The sequence below is a fragment of the Microtus ochrogaster genome, unplaced genomic scaffold, assembly GCF_000317375.1.
Source record: "Microtus ochrogaster isolate Prairie Vole_2 unplaced genomic scaffold, MicOch1.0 UNK12, whole genome shotgun sequence".
Lineage (NCBI taxonomy): Eukaryota > Metazoa > Chordata > Mammalia > Rodentia > Cricetidae > Microtus > Microtus ochrogaster.
The window spans coordinates 6,993,957-7,003,884 of NW_004949110.1; the positions used below are offsets into that span (position 1 = coordinate 6,993,957).

The following is a 9,928-nucleotide window of genomic DNA, read 5'->3' on the forward strand; positions in this document are numbered from 1 at the left end:
GCCCTGCCTGCCCTCCCTCACCTAGCCTCTGCAGTGTCCCTAGCCCTGCCTGCCCTCCCTCACCTAGCCTCTGGCCATTCTGGAGGCTCCTTTGGTGACTCTGTAGTGTGTCTTTCCATTCTAAGCTTTCCATAGAGCACGTGGCCACCTTCCCAACACTGTGGCATATCTGAGAATCACGTGACCTGGGCTGAGCTCAGCTTCCTCCATCTCCATAATCCAGGTTCCTCTCTGTCAGTCGCTCCCACTCAGTACCTTCTCGTTCCCCTTGGTTTCCACCTTAGTGGAATTACTGGAGCAGTCTCCCAGGGAGGACCTATGATTCTCATCTTGGAACTCTGCCCACCACTTTCTCATTTAAGCATGCAGCCCTTGGGCGGACACCCAAGGGCTTCACAGTCAATCCCTCCTTATAGTCTTTCTCCAAGCAGTGATACTGAGCTCTGAGGTCGGCTTACCTCGTCTCACCCCAAGCTTCGGGGACTTGCTCTCCGTCACTGCCCACTGACATCATGCTCTCACACCTCCGTGCACCCTTCTCTGCATCTCTCTGCCCCTTGATGTCATCCTAACAATCTAGTCCCACGGATGTCTCCGGCATCACATGCTTCTTTCTAGAAGGCTAACCTGTGTCCACCTGACGGCCACCCATCTTCTGGACCAGTCCTGTGCACACTACCTGTCTGCATTAAGAAGTGCCTGTCGGGCAGGTGTGATGGCCCACACCTGGAGGGGTCTGGAAGGTTGAGAGTTTGGAGCCGGCCTGGGATCCACTGTGAGTTCTAGTCTAGCATGGGCTGTAAGGTGAGAGAAAAAAAAAAAACTAGAAGAAATGCTTGATGGACTGAATCATTTGTATTTTTACCAACAAGAATTTTTTTCCACAACTGAGGTATGCATTTGAAATGTGGGTTACGTTCCACATTCAACCTGCGAAGCAAGAATCAATCCCATGCAATCAACACTCCACAAAGTTTATGACAGCTCATTTGGGGTCTTTCCCAAAGGATGGGCCAGACAGCTGCTTCCTGCAGCCCCAGAACAGACGCCTGAAATAGAGCAGCATCAGGAAAGCCTGTCGGCTCATGCAGGGACCATGTTTTATTTAAATATGCTGCTAGATTTTTAATTTTTTATTATTGATCTTTTTGCCGAGTATGAACAATCATGCTTACACAAGTTAAGTGCATACATTAAGTACCTTTTTTTTTAAAAAAAAAAAAAAAGAAAGAAAGAAATGATTACCATGAAAGACTTCTAATGACTTGGACCTAGGTCCTTCCACCCCTGATTTTCCACATCCAGCTTCTTGTTCTATCTAGGGAGCTCCTGGAGATCTTTTGTTACTGTGCCAACAGAGGACAGCCCTTTCAGGAGCACCGATGTGTGGCAGTGAGCCAGACAGCTTAGAAAAAAATTAACAAACTGGAGCACGGCGAGTTGCACTGAGCCTTTTCCTCAAGGGGCAAAGACCTTGCCTTGGGCCTGAGCTTTAGCCACAGTCACATCCTGGGAGATGAACCAAGTCTCCAGAACAGACTTCCATGAAGGATGACAAGGTTCCGGACCTGTGACCAACTGGGGTGGGGTGGGAGTCCGGAGAGGAATAAACCCTGGGAGTGCTGGAGCAAAACCAAGACCTTAGGCCAGGGTCTCGGGTGGGGGAGAGACGGAGGATGAGAAAGAAGGTGGTGCCCGTGAAGTCAGGCCTACAGGGCATGCTCAGTCTTTACTCCTGGCAGCCTTGAGGAAGTTCTAACTAGGGAGGAATTTGGTCTGTTTACATTTTTAAGGATAAAGGCTTCTTACTGGTGAACGGTTATTACTATTTGCTCATCTGATGTCTGAACAACTGAGTCTGATGGCTTTTGCACACAATTTTTTCTTACTGAGTGAGGTAAGGCACACAGGTTTTCGTGTCATTTCTGTTTCACTCCGTGCGCACAAATTGTCTGTAGCCTTTGTCCTTTGGAGCGCTTGCTTGTCTTGAAGATTCTTTACACATTTTGGGCTGAGGCTAGAGTTCAGGGGTGGAGCACTTGTCTAGCCTGCACAAAGACCTGGGTTCCGTTCCCAGCACACACCCCGAATCTGTTATGAATTGGAAGATATGAAGCCCTAGCAGTAAGTAGCAATTCTTTCCCCAGTTTCTCATGGCTTTTGACTGCTTTTGGCAAGTGCTTTTCCCTGCAGATTTTATTTCTATGTCACTGAATGCATCAGTCTTTAGAATTAAAGTGAAATGCAAACTGGGGGGCTATTTGGGTGGCATGAGTGGTGAATTGAATTTTGTTTACAAAGCTTGCAAAAGGCTTGAGTTCTTTTTACTGCCCTTGCTAATGGAAGTTTAAACATGAAACTGGCCTGTGTGTCTCAAGAACTGTGGCCTCCTGTAAAGTATGTTTATATCACGCTTTTGACATTTTGTTTTTCTCCGAAGTGAGCTTATCTGCAGCCCCAAGTCAATACTGAATGGCTTGGGAAAGGGTCTTGTGGAGAGAGTCTGAAGGATCCTCCATCAGCCTGAGTAACAGAAACAGCAGGCTTTAGTTGAAAGACCGAGGTGTCAAAGTGAGGAAACAGATTGGAAGCCTCAGGGGTGAGTGCTTCCCACAGGGAAGGGTGCAAAGAGTTAACTTTCCCCTTACCCACTTTCAGGCTCAACAACTTGGGGGGGGGGGGGGATGAGTGGGAAGATAACAGGAGGAGTTCACACCCAAATCCTGGAGTAGGGAGAGAGAAGAGTGGGGAAAGGAGGCGCGGAAGAGCTGCGAATCTTAGAGAACCAGCTCAAGGTCACACTCTTGGGCTGGTGCTGGAAGCAGAATTCGAATTCAAGCCCAGGACTGCAGCGCCAAGAGTTCTAGAGACAGCCGCACAAATGTGTCTCTTCTCTCTTCTTGGCTCAGCAGCCCGCGCTTGACCATCGGGCGGTGGGAGCCACACTGCCTGGCCCTCACCAGCGAGAGGTTTGGGGGTCCCTTGTTTTTCCTGGCTCAACCAGGGTGGACATATTCGTCACACTCTGGGCTTTGGTTTTCCCCCCTGCTTCCCATAGCTCCTCGCCCAGGGCTGATTCCCTATTCTCTCCAAGTTTGTCTCCCACGGCCGCGAGCCGCTCTCGTCCAGCCGAGCAATCAGTCTTCACTGCCCCAGTGTCAGAAATAAACCATAATGATCACCACCAGCGCCTAGTGAGAGCGAGGTGCTTTGCTTCCGCAACGACGAGCGGACCCCCAGAAATCACTGTCCTCGCCACACAGCTGAGGCAGCTGCCGCAGCTCCGGGAAGTTGAATGATGTGCTGGAGCTCACGAGGCTAATATTAACGCTAGCTAGTTTCTGACTGAGTGCTTCCCGAATGCCAGGCGCATTCGGTCTCCGCACCACCCTGCAGTTCCTTCCAATACACTAGTAAAATGGGCACAATCATCACCCCCATCTTCCGGATGAGGTTGTGGTGCTTGGCCCAAGGTCACCCCAAAGAGTGACGGATGTATGACCGAAACATAGCCTGGTGACTCCGGGAGCAATTTTTTGTGTTGTCTCAAACCCACAGCACCAGGGGCTGGTTTCAATGCCCCGGCGCAAACCAACCAGCTTGGATTATCACAATTTGCAGAAACATTCCCGCGGACCGCGACCAGAGGGACCCCAAGAGCACCGGGTGTGACCGGTGCCGGCCGGCGAGCACCCTTTAGCAGGAGCTGGAGAACACTTACCATAAAAGAGAGGGCGAGCGCCTGCCCGGGAGGAATCCCCAGCGCTGGCAGGTCCCGGACTCCCAGGAGAGAGGTCTGCTGCCGCTGCTGCCCACTCAGTGGCGCCCGAGCGACCCCGCGGACGCTGGCTTCTCCGCCAGCGGCGCGTCCTCTCGGCTTGTGCCCGGCAGCAGAGCCCGCTCTTCCCGCAGGGTGCCCTGGAGTTAGGGACGTTCTTGGCGAAGTTGGCGCTCAGGCGCGGCAAGAGGGCTCCGAGGTCCGGTCCCGGGTGGTAAAGCACCCGACTGCACCGATCTCAGGGGGGCGCGGAAGCCGGCGCCCTGGCCTCCCCGAAGCTTGGCGCCTGACCCGGAGGGCGGCGAGTACCGCGCTTAGGGCGCACGGGCCGCACTACGGCCGCCAGTCCCTAGAGTGCCCGGCTTCTTCCCCAGCGCCCCGGGCGCACGCCGCGATGATTGCAGCGGTGGCCGGGGCCCGGACTGCGGTGTGCTCATCGCCTTCCCCAGGGGCTGAGCGCCTTTGTGCGCCGGGCGCGCCGACTGCCAGGGCCAGCTCTGGATGCTGCAGCCGCCGCCTCCCCCTCCTCCTCCGCGGCCGCTCGCTCCCCGCCTTCCCGGCCGGCCCGGAGGCTGCAGCTGAAAGCCGATCCGGCTGAGCTCATCCCTGAAGGCCACTAATCCAATAGCCGCGGAAGGCGCGGCCGCCGGGAACGCCCCTTCCCCCACCATCCCGCGCCCGGGCCGTCCCAGCTCGGGCCGCTGCCGCCTCTGCCACCTTCTGGAGGCCACCAGCTGGCGGGAGTGGGAAGTGGAACCCGCTCCCGCGCCCTTGAGCCGAAGTGGCGCGGACGCCATTCACTCATCTGCCGGCTGGCTGCCCTGGACACTCGCTCACACACGCGTTCATTCATGCGCACGGGTCTTTCCCCATTCATTCAAGCGTGTCTGGAGAGCCGAGATGGATGCTCCTGGGGGCGGGGGATGAAGAGAGGAGACACCACCGTCACCAGATAGCTTTGGTTTCTGTACTCATGGCGTGTGGGAAACAGCGACGTGGAAAGAGAATGCTTTAATATAACCCCTTGCCTTAGGCACACACACTTTATTTCTGAAGCCAGACTCCAACTCATCTTTCAAAGCCAATTTCATGCCGCACCTGCTCCAAGGCGCTTTTCCCCCGCCCACCTGAGGCCAGAGAGAAGGCTCTTTTCTTAGAAGACTCCAGGCGCTGATACTGGGCAGCTCCCTAGCCTGAGCTCAGAGATAAGGAAGAGGGTGTGGCCAAAGCGAGGGACCCTCTGTACTTCTTCCACGTTTGTTTCCTTGAGGAAAGTCAAGATTCCTGGCCAGGGCAACCTGCTTGCGATCCCAGACTTAACATCAGATCCATCCCACAGTCCTAACTGACCTCACTCCTCTTTGATGGTCTTCTAGATCAGAAAGTGTCCGGTTTTTTGGTTTTTTTTGCTTTTTTTTTCTATAGACACAGAAGACAAGCAACTGTAATCCAGTCCTGTGAGGAAAATGTGTTGATCCAGGCTCTAGCGTTCCTATCCCAGACTGGAGAGCGCGATTTGAGAATGTTTCCTTGTGGAAGTGGCTGCATGAATTAGCTGCTAGACACGGAAGGCATGATAGTCTCATGTAGGTACCTGTAACAGCTTGTGGTATGGCTGGAACCAAAACAGGAGGTAAGATGAATGGGAGGGCTACTTAGGGTCTTGGAGACTATCCAAAAGGCTTGGCTTTTCGCCAAGATCAGTTAGGTAGGCCTTTTGACCTTGACAGATTTGCTGTCCAGAAAGATAGCCCAGTGGAGAGTGACTAGATGGATGGATGGCACAGGCCAGTTTGGAAGCTGTTACAGAGGTCTGAGCAATAGAGGTGCTTTAGCCATCAGGACTGCTCAGTGGTGAGGCAGAGGGGTAGACTGGGCAAGTACTCACAACACTTATGATTTTGCTTACACTGCTACATCTATGTTTGCAGGTCTGTCTGTCTGTACCTGTGTGTCTCTGTATACCCTTGTGATTGCACAGAAGAGCTACTGAAGGAGTATGACCCGTGCACACACTGACTTGTTATCCCCTCCCGCCTCAGGATGTTTCTGGAGCATCTGCTCTGCCAATTGCTGTGGTACTGACAGAACTGGACAGCATGAGACAAGAACTGAGGAAAACTCCAAAAGAGAGAAGACTTGGATGGTGAAGAGTACTTGTTGCTCTTGAAGAGGACCAGGGTTCAGTTCCCAGCCATTCAGTCCCAGGGAATCCGATGCCTTCTTTCGACTTCCACTGGCTCCAGGTACATACATAGTACACATGCATTCATGCAGGCAAAACACTCATGCACTTAAAACAAAATAAACCTGAAGACAGCAAAATACCCAAGACTCTCCAGCTGATGGTTCCTCTACCTAGGAATGGCCAGCATCCATTCCTTCCTCCTTGCTGGAGGACTTCACAACAGCTTAAGAACAAGGTGTGGGAGGGGGGGACTGGAGAGATGGCTCAGAGGTTAAGAGCACTGACTGCTCTTCCAGAGTGTAGTTCCCCAGGCGAGCTACGCTCAGGGGCCTTCTGGGGAATAACACAGAGGTCCTGAGTTCAATTTCCAGCAACCACATGATGGCTCACAATCACCTCTAGTAAGATCTGGTGGCCTCTTCTGGCATGGAGGTGTACATGCAGGAAGAACATTGTATAAATAATAAATAAATCTTTAAAAAAAAATAACAAGGTGGGAAGGGTTCTGGAGCCATAATTTGAAAAAACTACCCCCTTCAAACACACACCCATGTGCCTGCTAGGTTCACTACACAAGCATTTACAAATGTGACTGTGATTTGGGCATCAAGAAATGGGCACAACAGCACCCCCAGGTATCACTGAAGTTCCCCAAATCCTCCACCACCACCCCCAGAATAACATGGACATGGGAGGTCCCCAGCTTTGAAATGTGAACAGATGTCTATTCATTCCAGATAGGGTATCCATGACAGACCAGAGGAATAATTCCACCCGAGTCTAGTCTGAGGAACCAGGAAATTTTGGGGGGTTACTAATAGGAGCATGGGAGGCATAAGGCTATCACCAAAAGCTCACTCCCATGTTGGAGGGAGGGCCTGCTTTTTGTCCCTGCTGCCCTGACTAATTTACACCCGAAATAATCACACAGAAACTGTATTCATTTAAATACTGCCTGGCCCATTAGCTCTGGTCTCTTATTGGCTAATTCTCACATATTGATTTAACCCATTTCTAATAATCTGTGTTCACCACAAGGTCGTGGCTTACCGGGAAAGATTTAGTATGTCTGACTCTGGCAGCTCCATAGCAATTCTCCTTCTGCCCTTCTTGCCAGCATTCAGTTCTGTCTACTCCACCTACCTAAGTGCTGCCCTATCAAAAGGCCAAGGCAGTTTCTTTATTCAACCCGTGAAAGCAACACACAGAGAGAAGAACCTCCTATACCACTCCCATGTGGATAACAGTGCAAGAAAACCATATGGCTGGGGCTCTCTGCACAGATGGTAGTGTAGTCAGAAGAGTTTCTAGGCCCCGGCTTTTACAAGCTTGAGAGGGGGCTTTGTGAATCTTGTAGCTTTCATGAGCTTTCTGGGCCTTCTAAGTTGTATTGACTTCTCGAGTCTTATTGAACCTCTCTCCTGCCTCCTGAAGAGAATGTTTCTATTCAGAGGAAGCAGCCACACAGGAAGAGGAAACAATTCGCCAGTTGGGGAAACAACCTGGATAACCTGACCAAATGCTCTCTAAACTGAAGTCTTCAGCCTATAAACTGCCCTCTGGTAATCCCTGACCCTGGATAACCCCATCTTACCCCCTCCTCTGAAGTGTAGGCTGGACTTGCTGTCTTGCTTTTCACAAATAGAACACAGTAGGACAGACAGGACGTCCCTCCTGGGATTGGGTAATGAAAAGACCAGAGACATTCAATGTCTCTCTTCCTCTTTTGGCATTGTCCCCTGAAGGAAGCCAAGTGTTGTGGTATGAGGAAACCTGGTGAGGGACTAAGCTCAGCCTGCCACCATGGGAGTCTTCATGCTTCCCATCAGGCTGCAGTCCTTTTGATGTCTTGACTACAACCTCAAAGATACTCAAATCAGAGGTACAAAGTAAGCTATACTGATTGTTGAGTGATAGAAATGCTAAGAAAACATTTGTGGTTTTAAGCTTCTGAATTTGGGCATTGTTTCTTAATTGGCATCGGATAACTAAGATAAGATATTCTTAATTGCCAGGGAGTACCTTTAAAATAAATCCTGGATGAACTTGGCATAGTTTTAGTTCCAAAGAATGCACAATATTTCATGGACATATAGCCAATCAGACATGGGCTTAAATCTCAGTTTAGAGATGTTTGCTTTGAGCCTTCTCATTTGAAAATTAGGGACAGAAGAATTTCTTTTGAGTGTGGTGTTATGTTGTAGCATATTACAAAGTAGGTGTTTAGTAAATCTTTTCCTTATGTTTCCTACTAGGAAGCTAAAATTTGCAGCATTCTTAGAATTTTTGAATGAGGAAGAATCATGCGTGGGGCAGAAGGTCTATGAGATGGTGTCCAAAACAGCCTTTTTAGATTTTTCAGTCATACAGACTTATGTAGCACAGTGTCATAACTGGACACATGAAAGTCATGAATCGGCCTTCTTTTGCCTCTGCTTTTCCTGGTCTTGGTTTACTATCGACTACACAGGTGTCAGCTGTCAAACCTGAGACTCTTGGTCTTACAGAATACTCACCATGGTCTTACAGCAGCTGAGTAAAAGTTATGAGTTCTGTGGCATTTGGAAGCGCAGAACTTGCCGGAATAAGGTTTGTGGCAGGGCGGGAGAAAGGGAGTGTAGGGCTGCCTGTCTTCACTGGGAATAGGCCACTTAACTTGATCTACAGTACGGTAGGACCCTGAGGGGGGTGGCTCACCCTGAAGACCCTGTTTTCCTCAGCTCAGGTGCCGTCATCTCCACTACATGTCTTGGGCAGTCTTCTTAAGAGAAATATCATGATGCATCCTTCAAGGCCACTCCCATGCTCCACTCGATGGTCTTAGTGGTGCTTGATCTGCCCATTCAGGTAGCCTTACCTCTTGTCATCTAGTTCTGGGACAGAACATAATGGGCCACAGAATTCCTGAAGTGTACCGGCTCATTCTCCCTGACACTGGCCTTGACACACACTGACCCTTTCCCCTTTGTGGACTTACCCCAGGTAGCTCTGATTTGCCTCTCAGCCTGCTTTCTGGACCACAGGTGACAGATGACCCCCAGTGAGTGGCTTTTGTCTCTCCCCCTCACTGCTGCTGTTGCCTCTTTTCTTGTCCCCACTCAAAGACAGGAGCACTTCACGGGCAAAGTTGTCTTTCTCATCTTTATACCTTTTGTAACAAGCCTACATGCTCTTCTTGTTAATGTTAATTTCCCAAGGTACAATGTTCTATATGTTTTCCTTAGGAGCCCTGGTTGGGTGAGGTCCTCCGCTTTGAAAATTCCACAGCATTTGTTCTGACATCGTAGAGCCTCTGGGATGTATCAGATCACATTCTTGCACCTGCCAGTGACTCTTTTTTTTAAAAAAAAAGAAAACAAAACAAAACAAAGCAAAGCAAAACAAAAACAGATGAGCCAAAATGATATTTGTAAATATTTATGGCCTACAGTGTGATAATTCAATGAAGACAATGAAGCTTTAGAACTGTCCGATTCATCCCAATGCCTCTGGCATTCTGCTTAAGGCCTGGTACGAAGTAGAGAGCCAAGAAGGTTTTGAGGATGAGTGATTAAAGACAAAGCCAAGGGAAACAGAGACAAAGGATGGAAAAAGGTAGGGAGGTTGTCTTGGCCAGCTTCTCTCTTTGCTTGTTTCTTTCATATTTAAGATATTGCATAAGCAGAATGGGATTAACCGTAGTCCAAGTTCAAGGCACACTGCAATCATCAGTTTAAACTTGCCCTTTCTGTTAGGTACTTCTCCATTGCCATGATGAAACACATGTCTAAGGCAGCTTACAGAAGAGTGTATGGGGCTTGTTTATAGTTTCAGAGGGTGAGTCCATGATCGCCATGGTGGGGAACAAGGTAGCAGTCAGGCATGGCACTGCAGAGCTTACATCTGATCCATAAGCATAAGTGTGCATGAGCATGAGAGAGAAAGAGAGGGAGAGAGAGAGGAAGAGAGAGAGAGAGAGAGAG

The 9,928-nt window shown here is 50.0% G+C and overlaps 1 protein-coding gene across 1 annotated transcript in view; it reads right to left on the reverse strand.

Annotated features, from left to right (window-relative positions):
• The window catches only part of Spsb4 (splA/ryanodine receptor domain and SOCS box containing 4), a 70,076-nt gene extending 66,288 nt beyond the window's left edge, over nt 1–3,788 (reverse strand). Inside the window, exon 1 of the mRNA XM_013353576.2 lies at nt 3,722–3,788. The gene's annotated coding sequence lies outside the window, so the exon portion shown is untranslated. The remainder of the gene's footprint in view (nt 1–3,721) is intronic.
• Between the last annotated feature and the right edge of the window lie 6,140 nt (nt 3,789–9,928).